The 20055-nt window shown below is 37.1% G+C and overlaps 1 protein-coding gene across 1 annotated transcript in view; it reads right to left on the reverse strand.

Moving 5' to 3' along the window:
• Positions 1 to 20055, reverse strand: part of LOC117181327 (GTP-binding protein 1) — a 122290-nt gene that overhangs the window by 68139 nt on the left and 34096 nt on the right. The gene's annotated exons all lie outside the window — the stretch shown is intronic.

Consider the following 20055-nt stretch of genomic DNA (forward strand, 5'->3'; position numbering starts at 1 on the left):
TAACCATCAGCGATCTTATTAATAGTGGTTACAAGTTAAATGTAATCAACGTCGGTTTTTTTGGAGAATAGCGTACGAATAACAATAATCGCTAACCGAATCCATCTTAAATCAGACAGGGCCCTGAACTTGAAATCGCAGAATCTCTCGAGGGCAAAATATGTTGCTTTTAGAGGAAATTATACTTGTTTCATATTTTCAAAATTTGAAGAAATTAGCTAAAAAGATTTCCTTAAAAACCCTACCTTTTTGTACTTTCTAAAGAAGTTTAAAAAGTTTCTACTAATAAAAGAAAAGCATATCAAGAGCATCATGTGGGATAAACCATTTTTAAGACCGGGCCAATTTTGTTCCCCGAAAAATGGATAGAAAATTTTCGGACGTGCTAACTTGTATCTTAACCTTTTTTCGTACCTATCTTTGTTTCCAAGAAAAAATAGAAAATTCGATTAAACCAAAAACGAATTTTCCTGGCTCCTAAAGTTATTTAGCAAGCATCAAATTTACGAGATACCTTTATTATCAAAGTACGAGTAAAAAAATTTGACAAAGCAATGTAAAGGTGGGTTTTTTGAGAAAATTTATGTTTAATTTTTTCAGAAAAACCGCTGTCATTCTGTTAATTTTAAAGCTTTTTTCAATTTTCTGGTTTTTTGAAAAACAATGCACAAAATGCAAATACGCATAAGTTTTCAGAAAAAATTTGGTTTGTAAATCAGAAAATACGTAGGGACTTGCAGATAGATTTTATAGAACTCAGGTATATAGATCTTAAATTGAAGTAGTTCACAAACTCTCCTATTTACCTCCTCGCTTACCCCCCCACCTCCACTCCATAAAATGAGACACTCGGCACTAGCGAATCTATTCTTGTCCAAGTATCTTCTCAACCTTTTCATCATCTCCTTTAAAGCCTCCTCGCTCTTTGCTAGCAGAATTATGTCATTTGAATATGCGATTAACTATATCCTAACTCTTTCTATCACGCCGACCGTTAGCTTACTTTACATATCTGAGATTAAAATTGCAAGAGGCGTTAGGCTGATCGGACAACCTTGCCTCTAATCCCTATCCATCCAGAAATCCTCCGAGGTTCCCTCCCTTCCTCTCAACTTATCTTTTGTCTCTTTATATACCTCTCTTATCCTCTCGAACAGGCCACCACGACGTATATACTGTCGATAGTAATCCTTCCCTTCCTAAAGCCCGCCTGTGCCTCCGGCAATATTCCTTTCCCCTAGAAATCCTTCCACAGACTATCCGCCAATACCATCGCGTATAAATTACCCACGTCATCGCGTATAAATGAGTGGTACGCACAAGACGTAGCAGAGAGATTTCGTTGAAATACTACAACTATGCCCGTGCGAATAATGGCTACAAGTATTGACTTACAGTATAGATATTTTCTTCAAGAACGTCTGAGCAGTTTATGTTAAAAGCAAGAGTAGGCCAGCTTCACTTCGGCAATTTAATCTATGCTAGTGCAAGATTTTATCCAAAAAACTTACAAACTGATGAAGGCAGCGTATTTTTATAACACGTGCATCGAAAGTTCGACTTTCGTCAATTCTTCAGAGAAGAGAATGTCCCGATACCTGCCGAGTATCAACCAGACTGAATGAAAGTAACATAGCTGACGAATGGCAGTTATGGTTGACGAGTGTGAAGTTGCCGCCCAACCGAAGCTATGTGATATACTATTATAATTCACATTTTAGAAATCGTATGTAACAATACGGCATCAATCTCTACTCAACGCATAGTAAGCTTCAGGCGTCAATTTGTGGAATATTAAATCGCACACTCAAGAACAAGATATGGCCACAATTTAGCTTGAGAGAAAACTATAAGTAGATAGACAAATACAACAATACGACAAACAATCTGTATGGAGGTAAAAGATGCCCTGCCGAGAATGAAGAAGAGCTAATGCAAAGCTTCAAAAAACTAAATTTTTCTCTTGAAATTTCTCCATTGCTTACAGGACAATTTATCTTAGGGAGCGTCCATATATTACGTAACGGTGTTTACGGGGGGCGGGGGTGGCAAGACTCTGTTATGGTTTTGTTACGAAGGGGCGTAGGGGGTAACCAACACCGTTACGTAATAAAACATTTCATATTAATTAAAATAATTTTAATGTTAATTTAATTACAACAAAAAATAGGTGAATTATTAATAATTTTTTTATTGAAATAACCCAACAAGTAAAAACAATTGACAGTTGTCGGTCCAAATTTGATGCCTGAAGTTGATCGGGCCTCTCTTTCTACTATGTGAGATAGGCAGGGACGATCCGATTGTGTTCCAGTGATGTCTAATCCTAGACCCTGTTAGGTAGCTACGACTGCGCTATCGATTGAGAAACATCGCTTCAATAACTTCGCGATATTACTCCGCCATGTGTATTCGCGTGTCAGATAGCGCTGTTTACAAGGTCGAGAAGAAGGTAATTGGATCGCACGAAATAATCCGCTCAGTGAATCAGTGCCATGAGGCTCAGTTGGCTTTAAGCATCGGAGGCTCACTGTTTCTCGACGTGAACTCGCCATCGTGCTTTTTCGCGTGGTCCTCTACTTATTTTTTTAATCATTTCCTTTCTTTGTTAGTAAGTCAAAACAAGCTTTAAGGTTAGCCAGTTTCTCTGCAAGATGTAAACATTTTCGTTTTTCGTTTTTTTGAAATCACAACCACTCTACACACCTCAGTATCATTTGTTAGATATTTCGGTGCAGGGAATCTCAAAAGCAATAGTCATTTCTAGAACTTCGATCGTTTTTTCTCGAATTTAAGTAAAGATTACATCCAAAATCAATTAGTCACCTGGTGAAAGTGAAACTTTTACTGAAAAGAAAAAGAAAAACCTTTCGAGAAATACCTAGCTTTCGAGTGTACTATAGGACTCTGGAACTTGCTGCATTGAAATGTTCTCACACCAGTGAGCTTTTGCTTTCAATACGATAATAATATTTATTCAAATATTCTATAAATTGCAAAAACATGATTTATTATGTTTTCTACTAATATTTCAATTAAAATAATTTCACGGAAAGTTCTGCCATGCAAGATAAAAAGAAGTAAAAAATTTCTTACCCTAAATTCATTGGAAGTTTATATAACAGTAGTAATTCCTAATTTAAATAGAATTTTTTTTAACCTTTACCTTGTCCTTACAAGGTTTTCGTATATTTCGCACCCATTGAATCTCTGTTTTTTGTGTACCTCGAAAAGCTTGCGATATATTTTCTATTTCAATATCAAATGAAAAATCGCCACTTTTTCAATTAATCACTTTCATTTCGCAAAATAAATACAAATTAGATTTAAAATTATTTACACTCATTTGTGCAATGTACAGTGAGAAAGTCAGGGCAAACTAATCTGTTTTAATGTAGCGTGTGCATAGGTTTGCTTAAAAAGGGAATGTTCAAGGTCGTTTTGAAGTTAAACCGTATGCAAACATTAACAATACGTGCGTACTTAAGAGTATTTATCTTACAGTAAAATCAAAATAAACCGCAAAAATAAATTTAAGATGTAATAAAATCCATTAGTGCCATATCAACTCACTTTCCTTAAACTCACTAAGAAATTTTGTTCTCCGTATTTTATCGCAAAAAGTCTTTCCTTGTTCTAAATAAAGCATTCTTTGAAAATTGCACTAGAAAATTCGAAAAACTGTCGAACGGAGAGCGGGTTTAAGTGAAAAACGGATCACAATGTTTTTAAACCAGGTTTTCGGCATTAGTTTGTAAACTAAAAAAGCTGCAACTCTTTATATAGAGGAAAAAAGATGCGCAATACAATTTCACATCCAGATATATCCTTTATAAGTATAAATTTGAAACTGCTGTTGAAACCCTCCAGGGGACTTTCTTTTCGCATGAGAAAATTGTTTGTGCCCTTATTGTATCCAGACAATAAATTGTGGCCGAGTTCGAGAACCAATTTGTAATCTTTTTAGTCAGCAGAGCCAGCAAATTTTTAAGGATCCTAAATGTAAGTATACGTTTCAGAAGATCAAATAAACATCTGAGACAAAGAAGCTCTGTTTTATTAATTTTGGAGAACCCTACAATCGTTTTGAATTTAAATATTTCAAATAACTGTCATTTTATTTACAAATCTTTAAACTAATAAATTTTCTGTTGTAAAAAGATCATTATTAAAACAAAAACCAATGATAAACACTTGTGCACTTATTTTACATTTAAGCTAGGCTCATTTAATATTGAAAAGAAAGCATCATTAGGTTGCGATTGTCATATATCTGTAGTGTAGTGTAATATGGGTAGCTAGCAAACACATTCTGTGAATGTTCCATAAGAATGAGATAACATTGTTATATCTGGTTATATAACTGAGATGTAAGACCGTAGAGTAACTTTTTTATCGAATGAAGATATACCAGTTACATAAAAAAGTTTCAATAATTCTATAGCAGTGACATGCACTTGTAATATAAAAAGAATTTAATGGTTGTTCTCTAAGTTGGTTACACGCATGAACTAAAATAATATTATTAAAGTTTTTCGTAATTGAACTGTGTATGATGTAAATTAGCAACGGCGATCTAACAAAGTGACATGCCTGTTATGTAATAATCCTATAACATTTGTGGTGCCAAAAGAATTAGCCCCCAAACAGAGGCGTAGAAGCCGTACCTAAGGCTGAATGGCACCTGAGTCAGTTGTCTTGAGCGGTGACTATGGGATACCGGACGACCTCTCAAAATATTTAGCCTTATCATTGCATGCGGGACTCGACAAGGATAGACGGACCCCTTTCTCTAGTTGATCGTGGGACCAACAATGATTACACCATAGTTGTAGTAAGTGCGATTAAAAAGAAACAAAATCGCAGGGCACCCGACAATGGGTCAGACAACTACCTGGACAGCTACCTATCTGACTACCCCAAAGTTTCAGGAGCCAATCAAGACGATCGGCAGAATCTGAATAATTTAAGGTGGACAGATCGACGCAATAACGACTTACTAGAATGCTATGATACCAGTACGATACCTTTAGCGATGATGTTAAAAGGCATGACTGCATGCTCGATGGTGCGAGAAACACCCAGAGCTCGCGCACTTATCGCATGAAATAAATAAATAAAATGATAATGCTTGATAGAAGAAAAATATTTTACATAACCGATATGCAAGAGTACTTTTTATTATTTATAAGTATTTAAAGATAATTTGACTATTTTAAATGCGATACGGCGGGTAGATTGTTGTTTGTTTTAGCAGACAACACATCACATATTTTTTGTGGTTGCAGAAACAATCTTCAATAAATTTTTCATTTCAGATGTTATTTTATAACAATCATGTATGATTATTATAACCCTGAGTAATGCCCCAAATTTTCCAGCCGCGAAAAATTAATTTGAATTTGAATTCTGCTGAAAAATAATAAAGTGATTATATCCGCATTTAAGTTACCGCCAACTTCCCATTGGCTACTGAAATAGGTACCGCCCCCAGCGTACTGCGCATGCCAGAGATATCTGCGTTCTGACAACACTGGACGAGGTAGACCTACGAACTTGGAAAAGTTGAGCAGAGCTGCACAGCATACGCAAAGTGTAGGAGCAACCCGATCTCTTGAGGATTGGCGAAAACGGGCGAGTGCGATAAGTAGCGTGGGAATTTTTAATGGAAGGGAAAAATCGGCAGAGGAAAACAGAAAAAGGAAAGAAGTGAACCAGGACTTAGAAGAAGGTAAAAATTCTAAGAAAATAATAAAAAGAAAAGCGCCGGAAAGAGATAAGGGTGAAGGGAACTTGCTGAGGCAAGGGGAAATCTAAAGGAGGAAGTACAAAAAATACGGAAGAAACGGGATGAGTGAGAAGAATTACGGAAAGGCGAAAAAGAAAAACTCTGGGGAAAAAATGAAAAGCATAGAAAATCAGCAGAGAGAATATTATGAAAATAGGGAAAGGGAGATGAATATAATAGAAGAGAGAAAGTTAGAACTGAGCGTTAAGCAAAAAAGGATCGATTTATTATCGAGCTATGACACAACAAAAGGTAGGGTAGGTTTACGGGTAGAAAATGAGAGATTGCGTAGTAGATTGACAAAGATCGAAAGACAAATAAAAGGGAAGCAAAGATCAAAGCGAAGAAGAATGTAATGATCAAGGGACTGAATGTAAATAGTAAAACGGGAGAGGAAGAGGTTGAGAAGCTAATGATAGATATAGGAGCACAAATTAGGATAGAATTGGTGAAGAGAATAGGAAGAATGAAGGACATTTCGCGTCAGTCATTGAGAAATCCACGAGTCTACCTCTAAAAAAATGGCTATGTATGCGGAGCACTTAACTAACAGCTGCTTGAAAAAGCTGTAGACGAAGATGAGGAAGCAATATTAAGATCAACAGAAGAAATCAGGCATCTTTGAGAGGTGATGTGGATTTCAGGTTGTTCGGTTTACGGGTCTGCGAGAGCTTTGGCCCATTCAAATCAAAGACTAAAATCAGCGATGAATCAAAAGAGCAAAAAATGCATGCATCAACTGATCAAGAAGATTGGATGAGCAAGATAGAATGCGTCCCGTGCTCACTGTATGATTTACTATATAACATCTGGCAGAACGTTCACGGAAAGAGTTCGAAGGTTCGCCCGAGAACTAAGGATCTTCAACTACACACTGTATAAGTGAAATTGATGACAATCGAGCCATATTGTTGACAAAATACGGGTGTTACCTCACGCAAAAAGAACAATACAGAACAGTAAGAGATGGAAGAGGGAGAATCAACAGTTTCTCGCTAACCGATTGCGCCTCTTCAGCGATCACCCTGTTTATGTTAAAAATAGACCCAAGTCCAAGAGATATACAAGAATCCGGAACCACTAAATCATCAGTCACTGCGGATTAGGTGAACAAAGCACTGAGGGGTGTGATGATCTTTTCCACTGCAGGACCACATGGTAACAAGAACTTCTGATGGAAGAAGTTCAATTCTACATACAACATCTGGCCCGCATATTCACCTCATATTTTAATTCGGAAACACCCATTCAGTAGTCGCTGATGTTAGGACGCACTATACTCCTACCGAAAAAAGGCAAATTGTGCAGCACGGAGAATTACAGGCCAATAACTTCTTTTAATACGCTGTATTGAACTATCCAGCTGTCTCAAGCAACAAGATTGTTTGAAGATTTGAGTCTGCGTTCAGAGAGATGTATCAACAATGTGGCTCGAAAAACGTGTGGCAGGCTGTGGCTAGAACATACCGGAAAGCTTTCGATTCAACCTTTCATAGACTTATCATCGGGCTATTGGAAAGCTTGAAGGTTCATCCACACATAATGAGATGCACATAGAGATTGATGCCCTTTGGAAAACTCTATTTATTATCTCATTCGGAAATTATTGTGTGACAACGAAAAAGGTCACCTTTCAGTAGCGCGTCATGCAGGGCGATACCATGAGCCCTCTGCTTTTTTGCATCATACACTTGCCTCTATCTCTCGGACAACGGAATTCTTCTGGACACATATGTTGCGACACTTATCATAGCGAGCATAAGGTCACTCCTGTACTTTATATACATGACCTAAAGATCTATGATTCTGCTCAAAGCCAAAACACCCGAAAAGATGGAAAAATTAAAATAGTGAGCAAACTTTCCTGAAAATCAGCACATTTATGATTTTGGGGTCAAGGAATTCGATTTTAAGATCAAACTGGTCAAAAACAGAATTTTCACACATTTCTTAATCAAATTTAAAAAAAGGTAAGAATGGTTAAAAACAAAACGAGCTTGGGCACTTACTGCGCCTAGACACCATACGCGAACACCTATACTGTAAACGTAATTTAAACGAAAGCATAAATAAGGAGCAGCAATATTTTTAATTTTTTCAATCACCGCCTCATTGACTTTGTATTTTAATAGGTAGCATAGCGGAGCAGCGCGCAGCTTTTTATAACAATTTCTAACAAGGAACCTTTGAGTTCGGTACTATAATACTTCATACTCATCTCATTAATCTCACAACGTTAAGGCAGACTGTTACTTAACAATAAAATGCAAGAAAACTTTCACAGAAATATATACAAACAGTCCTTGTGAAAGAAGCAAAATTTAGATTTTCTCACATCATCAGAGCTTAATTCAGGTACAGAGGGTTTTCTTTTCACATGACAGGACACACAAGGCCTGACATCGTTCTCCAAGACTTCGAGAAACGAACTATATTCGTGATTGAATTTTCCGCTCCGGGTGACTACAAAACCAAGTACAACTACAACTGCCAAGCAGAATGAAAATGAGGAGAGGTATCAAGACCTCAAAAGGGAACTGATAGGCGCTCTAAAAAGTGTAAAACTATCAATGGTTCGTAACTTTCAAGCTATAACCGTGTTATATGTTCTACTGGGAGCCGGTGTCATTTTTAGACGACGGTCGCTGCGAGTGAGACTCTACGGTAGTTGTTAAACCCTTATATATATAATTAAAAGTTTTTCGTAAGAAGAACCACATGATTTCGCTGGAAGCGGGTGCTAATAGGAAAAACTGCATCTGATCCCAGTGAAATCGCGGTAAAGTTTCAGCTACAAACAAGTCTCACGACGTGAGATAGGTGGTTGCAGTCTGGTAACTTAATCAATACGACGATCCGGCAAAAGTCTCGTACACCCTGAGGACAGGGAGCGACCCAAGGACGACCGCCTTCTGAATTTTTCCCTCAAGTGTTTTAGCATATTGTTCACACGGAGGGATGCTTTTCAGGCTACTAAACAGTGAAAGCTTGGCACTCCCGAGAGCACCGATGATAAGGACGATTAGTTTCACAGAATATTTCAGGTACAATAGTCGCAACTCCCTTACGAGGTCTCTATGACTCTCTTTCTTTTCATTCTCCTTGGCTATGATGTGTTTGCCAGTTGGCACGTGTCATTCGACATTGGCTGATCCTCCACATTTCTGTGGAAGATGTCGTGCATCCTCTTATCGAGGAGCTGTTCACGGAAGTTTTTCTCTTGTGCTTTCTTAATCCAGGCTTTCAGCACTGAGTACTCAAGATGGATAAGATTTGATGCATTTTGCTCACTCTTAATACTGAAGTTCGGTCCGAGCGTTTCAGATGCCTCCTCCGCTGCTTTGTACAGAAACGCTCCTTTGCCCACTTCTTCGTGTTTTCTGACCATTTCAAGAAGGGGGTCTCTTCCATTTGCGATTCTATGTGCTATACGTAGAATGATCCTGTTGTGAAGACATTCGAAATTCCATATTGCGCGACCTCCTTGACAGCGTGAGATGTAAAGTTACGGAACAGAAGACTTTAGATGCATGATTTTGTTCATGTGCATAACCTTTCGTGTGCCGCTATTAAGGGATCTGAGCTCGTTCTTCGTCCATGGTACCACTCCTAATGAATGGAGTACTACCGGGACGGCAAGCATGTTCGCTGCAGATACTTTGTTCCTCGCCGACAGTTCGGAAGACCAAATCTGCCGGATAGGACGTTTGCATCTGCTTCGGAGAGTATCTTTTATAGATGTCATATCCTGAACGCGTTTCTGTGGCACGCCCAGGTATGTATAAGTCTCTCCAGCGCAAAGGTGTCGTATAGCGCTTCTATTGACGAGTTCAGGATCTTCAGGCACGCCATTAAGTTTTCCTCGCTTCAAATAAACCTTGGCGCTTTTGTCTAACCCAAATTCCATTTCTATTTCCTTATATCTTTCGACAATCCCTAGAGCTAGATGTAGTTGCTCTTTGTTTTTAGCATAGATCTTAAGATCGTCCATGTAAAATACATAAGTGACCTTGTACTTTCAACCTACAGGTTTTCCGAAAACGTACCCTTTGGAATGGTGAAGTGCTAGAGATAGTGACAATAATGTAAGGCAAAAGAGGAGTGGGCTCATGGTGTCGCCTTGTAAAAAAAACCTCTCTCTCAAAGGTGACCTTGTTAGTTGTCACACAATTCTTTCCAGATGAGATAGTAAATATGGTTTTCTAAAGCGGCATTAATCTCTCTATGCACCTCACGATTTGCGGATGAACCTTTAAGCTTTCCAAAAGACAGATGATAAGTTTATGGGAGGTCGAATCGAAAGCTTTCCGGTAATCAATTCAGGCCATCGATAGGTCAAGCTGGTAGTACGCTGCATCTTTGCAGACACATCTATCGATGGGCAGGTTCTCCCGACATCCTGCTACGCCTATCTTTGAGCCGCGTGCTTCATACATTTCTGGCCACACAGGTTTAATTTCCGGAACAATCCTGTCATTTAGGATAGCTGTGAATATATTATACAGTGTGTTCAGACAAGTGATAGGCCTGTACTTGTTTGGGCCAGCTGAATGACCTATTTTCGGTAGGAGTATTGTGCACCCTTACACCAACGGGCCAAACGCTGATGGGTTGAAGGAAACTTCTTCCACTAGAAGGTCTTGATACCATCTGGTCCCGGGCCGGAATAGTTCTTCATTCCTCTAAATACTTTTTTCACCTCCTCGGTAGTGATGGGTGGGCATTCTTTATCAGGTGAGGGCATTACACAGCTCCTTGAAGCTATTTATGTTATCTGAGTCTTCGTCCAGTCTATGCTGTACTTCGTAGACTTCTCTCCAAAATACTTCAACCTTCTCTGACTCAGGCGGGTGGTCGACAGTAACAGGAGGGTCTTGGAAGAGTCGAGATGGGTCAGAGAGAAACGGTTGATTTTCTCTGACTCACCTCTCTCTCCGCTCTAGACTTCTCTTAGCGTCAGATAGTATCCGTATTTTCTCAACAATATGCTGCCAGATGGTCAGCAGCTTTGACTTGTAAAGTGTGTGATAACGGGTCCGGAATTCGCGTGCAAACTTTCGAATCTTGGCGGTAAAATTCCTGTCAGATGTGACGTAGTAAATCACACACTGCATGCGGGACGCGTACTGCCTTGCCCAGCCTATCTTTATGGCAAGTTGATGCATTCGTCTTTTGGTCTTATGATCAACCGTTGGTTTTGTTTTGCGGTTCGCATAGGCCAAAGCTCTCGCTGCATTATACATACAACAATTGATAGTCCAGAGGTCGGATTCTTCGGAAAAATGTCCACGAAGCTCTTCATCCATTGTAGCCAAATCTTCAGACTTGAGAGAAACCTAGGTGTTGATGTTTCTTCGGGTCACAAAGCATCGCTCTTCCTCTATCGGATGCCTGCCCGCTTTTGGTCTTAGTGTCGCCTCTCTTTCTGTTTCCGGCTTGTTCTGGCTGTGGTAGAGTAGGCTTTCCGCTTACATAGCCCCTGTTTTAGAGTACTTTGGCATGATTTCGCAGACGTTGATGCGAAAAGTAGGATAGCTCAGGGTGTTTCTCGCACCACAGAGCTGAAGTCGTGCGATGTAACCCAGTTCAGGGGACACATTCGCATCGTAGCTCTCTAAAAAGTCGCTATTTATTTGCTTCGTCCACCTAAAGGTCCCGCGATTCCGCCGATTCATTGCCCTGAATCCATCTTCATTGGCTCGCCCAGCATTCGAGTGATCGGCATTGTTGACCGACTCATTGTCGGGAGCCCTGCGCGTTCTGTTCTTTGAACCGCACTTACTACAACTATGTTTGGTCCTGTCATTGTTGTTCCCACGAGAATCTAGGGAAAGGGGTTCGTCCATCCTTGTAGAGCCCCGTATGCAAGGATAAGGCTGCGTACACTGAGAGGTTGCCCGATATCCCAAAGCCGCCATTCTAGACACCTCACCCAGGTACCATTCAAGCTTTTGGCACGGTTTTCACACCTCCGCTTGGCGGTTATTTCCTTCGGGACCTCATATAAATATCTGGGTATTCTTGAATCTAAGGGTGTTCAGCATACGATAGTTAAGACAATCCTAACGACTGCCTTCACTAGGAGACTCAGGTTGATTATAAAGTGTTCTCAACTCGGCAAAGAAAATCAAAGCAATTAACATATATGTCACATAAGTCACTTGACTTAGTCCGTGGCTATGATGCATAACCAGATGGGGCCTTGAATATCAGGGCAGAACCCATAGAGGAATTAGAAATACAATGGAGGCAAGAAGCTATCCACGGCGAGCACCCCAAAACGTTAGATCAACATGAAGTGGATAGTAAGGCATTCAATATTTGGCTAAGAAAGGGTGTTCTGTATTCAGAGATGGAAGGATTCGTCATTGCGATACAGGACAAGGTTGTCAGCACCAGGAATTATCGCAAACACGTGTTACATCATGATGTGGCTGACCGGTGCCATGTAACGTGGTAAAATTTCAATACCATTATATTCTCGACGCGTTAAGACAGAATGCTACAATGAAGGAATGAGCCTTTCTTTTTTCTGTACCGTAGTTTTAGAGAGATTTTCGACAAAAAGGGTCATAAAAATTATAGAATATTTTATCTGGGACCAGAGAATTCATGTTTGTTCAGGTTCAGCTCCGCCGTAAAGATCCGGACATCTACTTCGCACGACAGCTCCCCTTTGATAGGGTTCCCTGATATTTCCCGCTCTCTGGGTGACGTCACATGAGGCACCAACAGAATTGGCGGGCTCACTAAAGGAAAATCCTGGGATCAACGACCGACCATTATATGATTTATAATAGCTTTTATTTCTAAAGCTATCGGAAAAATTGGTAGCTCTAAGAAAGCAGCCAGAGGTGACTATTATCACCTCCCGCTTGCGGCCGCTCGTAAATGTATACCTACAACATCAGCGCAGGAGGTTTCAAGAATCATATGGGATTGACTTATAACATCCTAGTCTTATCAGTCACTTGACTTAGTCCTTGGCTGCGATGTATAACCGAGTTCACCCGAGTAAAAGTTTTGAATGAAATAATAATTTAAAAAATAATAATTCGAAGTGGCAGATGGTAAGCTCTAAGAAAGCATCAAGAGGTGACTGTTATCACTTCCAACACTCGCGGCCGCTGTTCACGTATACCAGCGGTAAAAGACGAACTCCAAGCTACAACATGCTCGTAATTTTGAGTAAACAAGTTTTAAAAAACAAGGAGCCTCGGTAGCACATAAGGTTAGCCGCTTGAACCTCGTGTTAGAGGTCCAGGTTTCGACCACTGAATTTTTCTGCGTACCTTTACCGAGGTTCAGTGGTTCGCTTTCTACCTTAATCTGTAAGTCTCCCTATCATTCACTTGACTGCAACCCAGTCCGTGAATGATGGGGTAAAAAAACAGGCTTGGTCCAGTATGTTAAAATTGGGCACACTGCTCTTATCAAATCACTTTATTGCATCTAAAAATGCTTTTTTGGGCTTTTTTGGTCACCTCTGTCGGTTTTTCAACTCTTTTAGTAATCTCAAAAAACCGACTTTTTAGGCTCTCAAAAACTGCAAAAAACTAACTTTAAAATAAAACATGCCTTTAAACTAAATGTAAGCATATCAGAATTTTGAGCTTTTTTGGGGTCTTTCTTGGCAACAATCCTGATTGTCGGGCTCTCTTATTTTTCTCAAAAAGTCGGACATTTTGATGGAGGTGCTGACCGCTAGCACCTCTAGTACATAAAATTTGAAGAAAAAAAAACAACAGCGCCAAAATTTTTGGCTAAATGTAAGCATACCCGAATATTGTGATATTTCTAGGCTCCCAAAAACACTCACAAATTATTTCCAAACATAAACCCTAACCCTTAGAAAATCTCTAAGAATAATATAGAGAATGGATACGAAAAAAAATATACCGTGGGTCTGAGCTAGTAGTTTTAATTAACAATAATTTCCACAACGACTTTCCCAAAAATCTTTTTCATATCCTTATCTCCACAGTAACATTAAACAACACTTGAGAACTATCCTTATCACACTTAAGGGACCAAGTCTCATCCTCCATTATCTAAAACCTCGAAAACAATCTCCAATTTAAAATAACTACCGCAAACAACTTTCAAACACTCTAATTAATAAATCTATCTAGCTTTAACCATCTTAAGCCTGGGACAATTAAATGACAATAATATAATAGAGTACTTTATTTTACATAATAAAACAAGTTGAGCATCTCATTTGTAATTCAAATTTCGATTTCAAATTTCGAAATTAACCTTAATAAATTTTAACTAAGTAATCAAATTTAATTTAGATTTATAAGTTAAATATTACTCATCAAAATTCTTTTTTTACTATATTAAAAACACGTTTTTAACCATAATTTTAAAAAATTTCAATAAAAAGTAAAAAAAAGCAATATTTTATAATGTGTAACCTATGAAATATACACAATTTTTCAAGACTCCAGTTAATATACCTATTCCCACAGTAAAACTTAGTATTAGTTGTCTTCAACTTAAACCGCCAAAAAAAGTAAAATTAAATAGAATCACCTTAAACAACTTTTTAAGCCCCTAGTTCATATATCTATCTCAACAGTAATATTTCATGACCCCTAGGAACTACCCCTATCATTTAGCGAACCAAGGCTTACATTCCATAAATTAAAACGTTAAAAAATATTTCAAATTAAAAATAATCACCACACACAGCTTTCCAAATCCCTAGTAGATATATCCACCCTCACAGTAATACTCTACAACCAGTAGGGGTTGCGAATGTTACAATGTCTGAAGATATATCAACTAGAAACCTTGAGAGTTGTGTGTGATAGTTATTTTTAATTTAAAAATTTTCAGCGATTTTAGTTGAAGACAGCTGTGATTGGATTCTTTGAACTTGATTGGTGTAGTTTCAAAGATTTTTGGAATATCACTGTTAAGGTGGATATATCTCCTAGAGAATTAAAAAACTGTGTTTGTTGATTAGTTTTAATTTTTAATATTTTTTACCGTGTTACTTAATGGAAGGTGAGACTTGGTTCGTTAAATTTGATAGGGGTAGTTCCTGGGAGTTTTAGAATATAGCTGTGAGGGAATTTGATTCGTAAAATGTGATAGGAGTTGTTCCTAGGGGTCGTTGTATATTGCTGTAAAGGTAGATATATTAACTGGAGTCTTAAAAAGTGGTCAGGGGTGATTCTTTTTAGGTACAATTTTTTTACGTATTTACTTGAAGACAGCTGAGACTTGATTCATTAAATTTGATAGGAGTAGTTCTGGGGAGTCGTCGAATATTACTGTGAGGGTAAATATATCTAACAGACTTGGAAAGCTGTGTGTGTTCATTATTTTTTATTTATAATATTTTTTACCATTTTAATTGATGGCAGGTGAGACTTGGTTCGTTAAATGTGATAGAAGTAGTTCCTAGGTGTCGTGTAATATTACTTTGGGAATAGGTATATTAACTGGAGTCTTCAAAAGTTGTGAAACTTGGTTCCTTAAGTGTGATAAGCACAGTTCTCAAGTGTTGTTTAATGTTACTGTGGAAATAAGGATATGAAAAATATTTTTGGGAAAGTCGTTGTGGAAATTATTGTTAATTGAAATCTTTATGAAATTTTTAGTTGGCAACTGAGCACGGTTTGGTTAAATGCGTACAAGGGCGTTTTATATTTGATTTTTTATTATTACTGTGGGGTAGTGGGAATGGTTAAGAGTTTTTCAAGGGTGAATGGTACGATTCTTTTTCATTTGGAGATTTTTCGGCAGTACTTTGTGAACCCCGCAAACCCATTGACTTTTGATTTATATTTTTTTTCTTAGGATTTTTTATATCTATATTTTTAGTTCGAGGTAGCTGTGAGTGTTATGCATTGCTTTTTCACAATATAATTTGTTATTTTAAGTGAACTGAGAACTAGGTCAGACCTACGGTATATTTTTTCTCATACTCATTCCCTATCTTTTTCTTTAGGATTTTTTAAATGTTAGGGTTGATTTTTGGAAATAATTTGTGAGTGTTTTTGGGAGCCCAACAATAGCACAATATTCGGGTATGCTTACATTACGGCTGGGTGCGTAAGTTATTTCACGGGTAATTTTTAGGAGACAGGAGTTGTTTTCTGATCATTCATTTTTGCATATGCTGAGAGTCAAAAAAAAGCGCAAAATTCTGGCACTATTGATTTTTTCAATTTTTTCAATTTTATATAATGGAGGTGCTGGCGGCCAGCATCTCCACCAAAATGTACGATTTTTTTAGAAAATTAGGAGAGCCCGAAAATCGGGATTGGTGTCAAAAAAGTGCGCAAAAAAGCCCAAAATGCTGATATGGTTACATTTAGTTTGAGTGCATATTTTATTTTAGGTGTAGTTTTTGCAAGATAGGGGTTGTTTTTTAAAAATTAATTGTTGCAGTTTTTGAGAGTCTCAAAAAAGCAAAAGAATCTGGTGCGGTTGATTTTTTTTTATTCTTTCAATTTTATGCAGTGGAGGTGTTGGCGGCCAGCACCTCCACCCCAAAATCGGTTTTTTAAGAAAACTAAAATAGCCCAAAAATCCGCATCGATGCCCAAAAGAAACCCAAAAATTATCGCATGAAGAAAATATTAAAATTCCATTGTAGAGGTGCTAACGGAACGCATCTTCAATAATTCGACTCTGAACAGTTAATGCCTTCGACATATTGGGCTGTAAGCATCTTGAACCTCAAACAAAAATGAGATATAATAATAATTACTAAATAAAGCCTCGGTGGTTTAGTTGGTTAGGCGCTCGGATTTCACGGTAGAGTTCCGGTGCTAGAAGCCAGAGACAATTAAATGACCATAATATAATAGAGTACTTCATTTTAAATAATAAAACAACTTTAGTGTCTCATTTGTAATTCAAATTTCGAGCACTCTCTGTATTACTCAGAATCGAAATGAACATTAACAAATTTCAACTACGTAATCAAATTTAATTTAAATGTATTAGTTCAATATTACTTATCAAAATTCTTCTTTTACTAAATTAAAAACACGTTTTTAATCACGGGTTTTTACATTTTTAATAAAAATTAACAATAAACAATATTCTATCATGTATTTATTTCTTATTTTGCTGATCTCTAAAATTTCAACAGTCTATTTCAGACAAATAGTGCTTAATTTCAAACTCTAAATGATAAGTGAACACCATGTCGCATTATAAAATTACAATTTTTGATTTAACATTTATAAATTAATTATTTCGCACTTTTTGTTTTAAAGTTCTCAACTCTCCAAAAGCGAATTAATTAATTACATTATAAATTAAGTATAGTAATAATATATAATAATAGCATATTCTTTCTGGAGTATTGACATTTCCAAAGTGAAATCTCATGTCTATATTTATTTAAAAGCAATTGGAATGTTTCTTTTTTTTAATATTATATCATTTCAAATTATTATTAAGTCGTAGTTGCTTTCAAAGTTTAACTCGTAAGTAAAAACAATACCATATTATATAATAAAATTTTTTATCAAATATTTATAAATCAACTAGTTTGCTATTACTTTTGAAATATTGCAATTTTCAAACTTTGAACCTCATGTTTACAAAAGAAAGAATAGTAGAAACGTTATTTGCTTTTCATTTCTATCATCCGTCAAATTCAGTTCACTTAAAATCTTTTGTGCTTCTAGATTATTTTCTGCATCGTTTAATGATAAAAGTTAAGGAGAAATTAAGCCTTCGTGAGATCTAACCTTCCCTGGCGGACAGAATAAAGGCAAGCGTTACGCTACAGCGTAAGTGTAAAGTAAGCCTAAAGTTACATTGAAATAATCTCGCATTAGAATTAATGAAAGAAATAAAATGTCTAAATTTTTGCAATTATAATTGTACGTTAAAATTTATGTTAAAAGAAAATGCTGTAATTGCAATAGGTTTATTTTTCAGCGTTAGTAATTGGAAACTCATAGAGGCTGTGTTTGGCTCATTCGGTTCGCCAGGGTCCATAAGACATTTACTAGATCATAAGCCAAATTTTCGTAGATCCGCACAATTATTTTGAATTTCGTGTCGACCATTGTAACAATTTTGATCATTTCAAATTTGCTGCTCTCCAGAGTAAAATGGGGACTGCTCTTCTAATGTTTGAGTTGAGTTAGTGCGCATAAGATGCGTAGAAAATGTAGACAATGCTGGCTGCGATGGAGACTGCTGGAAAGATGACCATTCTTACCTTCGACCAATCACATGCGGGATTATTGGGATTATCTGGACATCTTGAATGACTGGTAGCTAGTTCTGATTATGGTAACATCTGTGAAGTAGACAACGGTGCTTTGAAATTATTTTCATCCACAGATTTATAATTAAAGATTGCTGAGATCTGAAACATAATACATAATTTTATATCAGATTAATGTATAGTTACTTATTCTACTAGTTTTAATGTGAATTAAGTATTAAATTTACTAAAAATAAGATTTTTATCAAACTTTTATAGTTCAAATAATTCATGAATTTATCTAATATTCTTTTACTCAAATACAAAATGTTACAGTTGTTTGGATTAAATTAAATTACAATTTGTGTAATTAGGTAACAGTTTGAATTGAACAGGTAGCTCATTTTTGGAGCAGCGAAATTTTCAAGCTTTAAATTTACCTAGAAAGGTTTGAGTAATTCTTGGTAAGCTGGAACTGGAAGGTCGATGTGAAAGTGCTGACGGATGCAAGACGTACAACTACCCGATGTAGACAACTACGCTGCTGCCTGATCATTGGACTTAACTCCAGAACCGCTTCCTCTGTTGCCTATCACATCACACAACCCGTCTTGTTTGGATTTTTTTTTTCTATCACCCTACATAATATACATAAGGAAATTAATCAATTTAATTCAACACACAGGTTCGCATTGACACATTTAATTAACACGTTTGGGTTGATACTTTCTTTTGCTGAATGCGCTGCATTTATTTCTCGTTTAGACTCAGCCATTGGTACTTCACACACACGCTAACACCATAATTTTATTGGCGGAATCTACGAGAGATGGTCTGAGAGAAACTGAGGGGCGACCTCGTGTGAGTCTTATTTATGCTCGAGTGCGTTGATACTTTTAGAACTGCATTGATATTTTCCTGCATCAAACTTTAAAAATTTTCGATTGATCTTTCCTGCCAAATCATTAGGGATTTTTCAATATCGATTTTTCTAGAAAGTTTAGCGAAAAAGAAAACCTAAAAAGCAATAGCACCTTATGTTCAAACCTTCTAGAAACTTCTATGTATAGAAAATTGTCAGAGATTACTTTAAAAGTTTCTAAGATTCGATTATTTTTCAAAAACCAGGAAATCCCCAAAATTTGATGTTTTCGTCGGTATTACAGAGATAATCGTTATCAACAGGAGAAAAATCACATGGCAGTGTCCTAACTTGTCGACAGTACGTTTGCCGACAGTCGGTAACCGGCCAGTCACAGTTTTACCGACATTTAGCCTGAAACAGAACCTGTTTACCAAAAGGCCCCCTAGTATATCTACTTGTAACTTTGAATCATTCACCAGCAAATATAGGAGGCTTTGCATTATTTTGCATATTCTGATCTGTACAATTTCTCTTCAGATTATTGCATTATTCAGCACGGACATAAGCACCTATTTCAGCATTCGCATAATTAACAAAACAAAATTGAAGATTTATTATTTATACATGACATAATTTACCTCTCAAATCTATAAAAATAGAAGGTAGAAGCTTCGAGATTTAGCAACGAACAGGACCATTGCGTTAACTGCATTGACCTGTTTTATGTGCTGCACGAGAAATAGCTATTACACATTCCACCCACCTTTGTATGGATAAACACACGCATAACTCTGGTGTATTTGCGGCATGCATTTAAATCCAACAGAAATTATTGACCGGGAACTCTCTGTTTATGTTTGGATTCCTACAATTTAGGATCAACGCCAATGCAGGCCATGCCAGCAACGGATCAAAACGATGCTCCATGATCTCGCATGTGTCTATGTGAGAGGGTAAGCAATAATAAATGTAGGAACCGGATAAAAAATACCAGATTTTTTATATTAAATTGCGCTATTTAATAATCTTTTACAAATATAAATTATGCAATAAGTATTATTACTATGAAAAAATTAGGAAGCTCATTTTTCTCTCCGACTGAAGTATAGGTTATAACAGCCCAACATGTCGAGGACATTTTTGTTCGAGTTGGAGTTCTGAATGGTCTGCACGGGGTAAAACCCCGTGCAGGCATATATGTATGTATGTATA

The sequence above is a fragment of the Belonocnema kinseyi genome, chromosome 10 (assembly GCF_010883055.1).
Source record: "Belonocnema kinseyi isolate 2016_QV_RU_SX_M_011 chromosome 10, B_treatae_v1, whole genome shotgun sequence".
In the NCBI taxonomy this organism is placed as follows: domain Eukaryota; kingdom Metazoa; phylum Arthropoda; class Insecta; order Hymenoptera; family Cynipidae; genus Belonocnema; species Belonocnema kinseyi.